Raw genomic sequence first — 5,926 nt, forward strand, 5'->3', positions numbered from 1 at the left:
GTTATCATATTAATCTATGCTAGAATACCTCTTCTCTATCTTAAATGCATAATCTTCTTAAAATTTCATTCTTCTTGGGAGATATTGCGCATGCGCGAGCAACGTTTTAGGCGTGCAGAACGGACTGAAGGCAACTGCACAATATAGGATAACGAGTGAGCGATAGAGAGAGAGAGAGAGAGAGAGAGAGAGAGAGAGAGAGAGAGAGAGAGAGAGAGAGAGGTGGGAGACTATGGAAAGACGGCAGAAAAGATAGCTGAAAGGCGGTAGAAAAAAAGGAGGTTGAGCGAGGGACATCGGAGGTCAAGGGGAAGGACGGGAGAGAGGAAGTAGCAGTTTTGCAACCTACAAGCTAGGGCGCTCTCCTAATTATAAACACAGGTCTACTGATAAAAATGTATTACATAAATCTATGCTGAGATACCCCTAACCATATTAAATGCATATTCTTAATAAAATATAACTCATCTGGTGAGATATTTCGCATACGCTTACATACTAACGTAGCCAGTTTGTGTACAGACTGGTGTATGCAGCGGGCACCTTTCATGCAAGGTTTTCGTCATATTTCTTAAGAGAGGTCTACTGATGGAATGTTACCATATAAATCTATGCTAGAATACCTTTTCTCTATCTTAAATGCATAATCTTCTCAACATTTTATTTTTCTTGGGAGATATTGCGCATGCGCGAACACCGTTTTAGGCGTGCAGTACGGACTGAAGGCAACTGCATAATATAGGTTACCGAGTGTGCGAGAGAGCGAGAGAGAGAGAGATGGAAGACTATGGAAAAGCGGCAGGAACAAACGCTGAAGGGCGGTAGAAAAAAAGGAGGCTGAGCGAGGGACATGGGAAGTCAAGGGGAAGGACGGGAGTGGATGAAGTAGGAGTTTTGCACACGACAAGCTAAGGGGCTCTCCTAATTATAAACAACATGTCTACTAATAAAAACTAATTCCATAAATCAATGCTGCGATAGCCCGTAACCATATTAAATTCATATTCATCTTAAAATATAACTCCTCTGGTGAGTTATTTCGCATGCGCTTACATACTAAGGTAGCCAGATTGTGTACAGACTGATATATGCAACGGGTACCTTACATGCAAGGTTTTCGTCATATTTTTTAAGAGAAGTCTACTCATAAAATATTACTATATAAATCTATGCTAGAATACATCCTCTCTGTCTTAAATGCATAATCTTCTTAAAATTTTATTCTTCTTGGGAGATATTGCGCATGCGCGAGCACCGTTTTAGGCGTGCAGTACGGACTGAAGGCAATTGCACAATATAGGATACCGAGTGAACGAAAGAGAGAGAGATAGATAGAGAGAGAGAGAGAGAAAGAGAGAGAGAGAGAGAGAGAGAGAGAGAGAGAGAGAGAGAGAGAGAGAGAGTGGTGGGAGACTATGGAAAGGCGGCNGGAGGTCAAGGAGAAGGACGGGAGTGGATAAAGTAGGAGTTTTGCACCCGACAAGCTAGGGCGTTCTCCTAATTATAAACGCAGGTCTACTGATAATATTGGCTTGCATATATTGGCTTGCCTATATTGGTTTACATATATATTGGTCCAATATTGGCCTGGTGATATTGGCCCAATATTGTTCTGCCAATATTGGACCGATATTGGACCAATATCTGCCTATATTGGCCCAATATTGTTTTACCAATACAAGTGAGTTCGTAATTACAGTCGGCGCATGCGCGAACTTTGCCACGAATTCTTTCGGGTCAGGTCATTTGTGAAAAAACATTTCGTATTTCGACCGCCCAGTAGGCATACGCATGCATCTATGTCGTAATGCTACAGTCTTCGCGTGTACACGTACACGTGCGTGCGTGCGTGTGTGTGCACGTACATGTGCGTGCGTGCGTGCGTGTGCACATGCGCACGCACGCACGCTTCTCCATTGCGCATGTTAGCTATGGTATGGTCGCAATTTCACGTGACGATGTGTGGCTTCTTTTCCCGGCATGCCAAAGCTTTGAGGCGTACCCCAGCGTACGCGCACGGGTGCAAGCAAGGTCGGCGGTTTACATAACTTTAGTGTTATATTGAACAAAGAAACGTAGAACGTAGCTACTGGAACGTGGAGCTTGCCTGGGTTTCGCCGACATCTGGCAAAGAACTATCCAGTGGTAGAATTAATGAGATTTTCACTTGGAGAGGGGATGCCACACGCTTACCAGAAAAAAAGGTACGTTGACTGAACAAATTAGAATGGAGACAGATGTGAAAAATCGCCCGAGTCGAGCGTGCTTTGTTCCTTGTGTCTGGCGTCATGCACTGGTTGGTTCAAGGATAGAGAACATGGGTCCCAATAAAACCAATGTCATTTACATCAATATACAGACCTGATTGCGTCTAATGTTATATGCACATGTTTGATACCAACAGAGTAGTTGATGATCTCGAGCACTATGGACGACGCGATACGCTCGAGATTTGGAATATCCCCTACGTAGTAAACGAGAACTTGAATGGTGTACTAAAAACAATTGCATCAAGCATGAAAACTGAATTATCAGACCAGGACATCAGCACAGTTCACAGATTGCCACTGGTCTGGAGCACCGCCGAAAGTAATTGCTAAATTTGTCAGACGTGACAAACGAAACGAACTAATGGCAAACAAGAAACATGTGGGGACGGCTGATCGGCCAGGATTTACATCGACTGAGAAAATCTACATCAACGATCGAAAGCCTCACCAAAGCTCGTCGAGCTTTGTTCAACAAATGCCTGGCTACAAAAAGAAATGGAGGATTTAAACACCTATGGACAAGGTTGGGTAGGATCTTCATCAGAAAGACCGACGAAAGCGAAATTCTGGAACTTCGCAACGAAACTGACATAGCTCAACTTCAATCTCGGCGCCAATCTGTTGATTAACCTACCACATGTAACATATTGTACATCTTGTAATTTTGGTAGCTACCGCGATGGTTCATTTCCCTTGCTTAAAGCCATGTAAGTCTAACCAATGTGCTATTTTATGCAACGTATGTCAAATTTGGTCTCACACAAAATGCACAACTTTGACGAATCAACAATTTGAATCCTTGAGTACATCGAGAGAACCATTTTATTGTTACTCCTGTATTGAAACAATTCTTGCTTTTCAGAAAATTAATGATGAAGACCTTATAGAAACTATAAGTTCCACTTTTCCTTTACTTGAACTAATTAATCCTCTAATCTCTAATTACAGATTCTAAACTATATGCATGATCCTATTAAAAATGATGATCGAGACCCTGACCATTATTTGAGACATCCAAACAATAAATATATGAAACCTAAAACTCTTCGACTACTAATCTGTAATGACAAGCGAAACGACTTGTTCATACTACATATAAATGCACGACGTTTACAAAAAAATTTAACATACCTTCTAGATTTACTTGTTCAATTAAATACTGCTAAAATTCCTGACCTAAGTGCAATTTCTGAAACTAAATTAGGATCCAACGTGCACTATAACATTGATATACCTGGTTATTCATTCATTAGACAGGATTCAACTACTAATGCTGGAGGAGTTGGGATGTATATAAGAGATAACTTTAATTATACTTTGCGGCATGATATATCATTGACAGGAGTGCATGCTGAGCAACTGCGGATCACATTAGGTAACTTCAATAAAAAAAACTACAGTTGGTGTCATCTATCGACACCCGAACAATGGAATACAGCTTTTTAATTGAAACACAAATGACGATATTCTCCAAAATTTTAATAATTTTTCAGGTAACTATTACATTTGTGGCGATTTTAACATAGATCTTTTGAAACAAGAATCGAACACCCAAACCAGCAACTATATTAATATGCTCTACTCCAATCAATTTATGCCTCTAATTACTAAACCAACTCGTATTACCAAATCATCTAAAACACTTATTGACCATTTTTACACTAACAATCTCAGCAACATTATAAACTCTGGTATAATAATACACATGCAATTTCAGACCATTTACTGATTTTTATTCTTGTGCAACGTAATAGGGTAGATCAAAAGGAGAAAATTGTCATACGTTCAATGAGAATGTTTTGTGATAGTCTACAACAGGAACTGGACTTAGTTAATTTTGAATCTACTGAACCTAACTTAGGCTCCGTGTGTGCAACCAGTTTCTTGCTATATTTAAAAATAATCTGGACAAACATGCACCATTGATAACTTTATCTAGGACTAAATCAACATTTTGTGCAAAACCATGGATCACTGCGGGTATACGGACATCAATTAAATTAAAATCAAAACTATTTCATTCCCATTACTTAAAAGGAACTGAGGCTATATGCGTCGCTTATACAAGAAATACTCTAATAAGTTAACACATATTAAAGAAATCTCTAAAAAAAAACATTATAATAAATTAGTAGCTGTGAATAAAAACAATATGAGAAAAACATGGACCACACAATCAATGAAATAATTAAACTAAAAAATAAAGTTTCTGTTAATCCCGATATTCACTTACCTGAAAATAGTTCAACTTCTAGTTCAAAAGCAGTTAGTGAAAAATTTAATAATTACTTTCAAAGCATTGGTGTGTTTAATGTCTAGTAAAATAAAAAATACGGATACTCCTTTTCAAAACTTTTTATTGAATCCAGTTAGAAATTCCATCTTCTTGACTCCTATTGTAAATGAAGAAGTCATCTCTATCTTCAAAAGTATGAATATCAATAAGGCAACTGCATGGGCCCGATGAAGTACCAGCTAAATTTTATAAATCGGCCTCTCATATTATTTCCCCTGTCTTAACAATTTTGTTCAATTCCTCTATTAAATTGTGGGAAATTTCCGGACCAACTCAAAATAGCCAAAATAATTCCTTTACATAAAACCGGTTCACAGAATGAACCAGCTAATTATCGGCCTATCTCTCGATCTCTTATCACCATTAACAAATTTTTTTGAAAAACTAATTTATCTTCGCCTCATTAAATTTTTAAATCAAAATAATGTTCTTAGTGAGTATCAATTTGGGTTTCGAAAAAACTACTCTACTGCACTAGCTACAGCTGAAATCTTTTGATAACTTGGTTAATGCATTAGACTCTCGATTGCATACTTGCTGCATTTTTCTGGACCTTTCCAAAGCTTTCGATACAGTTAACCACAATATATTACTCACAAAACTGGAACATTATGGTATCAGAGGTCTGGCTTTAGATTTTTTTCTATCATACTTAACTAATCGTTATCACTATACATCTATAAATTCATACAAATCAAACTTGGCTGAGACGACCTGTGGTGTCTTTCAAGGATCTACCCTAGGTCCACTACTCTTTCTTATTTATGTTAACGATCTCCCCAATGCTACAAATTTTAACACCAGACTTTTTGCTGATGATACTAACCTATTTATGACAAATAAAAACATCGGTGATCTTCAACACTTAGTAAATACCGTAATTAAAAAAATTGACACGTGGATGTCAGCAAATATCCTATCAGTCAACTACCAGAAAACCAAGTTCATGATTATTGGAATTCAATACAATACAATTCCTTCAATTCAATTCCTTCAATTCAATTCATTCAATACAATTACTAACTCAAATAATCAGAACAACAACTTTAGCGTGAAAATGGGAAACAATGCACCATCTTCCTTCTACATCCACTATGAAATATCTAGGAATCTTCATTGATAATCGTCTTACATATGGAAGAATCATATTACCTATATTTCGACAAAAATTGCAAGATCAACAGGTATTATATCTAAACTTAGACACTATATTCCACAAGATCTGCTTACTACTATATATTATTCTCTGGTTTATCCCTATCTAACATACGCAGTATTAACATGGGGTACAGCCAACAAAACTACACTGAAACCTCTACTTGTAAACGGCTCAAAATAAAATTTTCAAACTTGCGAGACC

This window comes from Priapulus caudatus, unplaced genomic scaffold (genome assembly GCF_000485595.1).
Source record: "Priapulus caudatus unplaced genomic scaffold, Priapulus_caudatus-5.0.1 Scaffold53, whole genome shotgun sequence".
Taxonomy (NCBI): domain Eukaryota; kingdom Metazoa; phylum Priapulida; class Priapulimorpha; order Priapulimorphida; family Priapulidae; genus Priapulus; species Priapulus caudatus.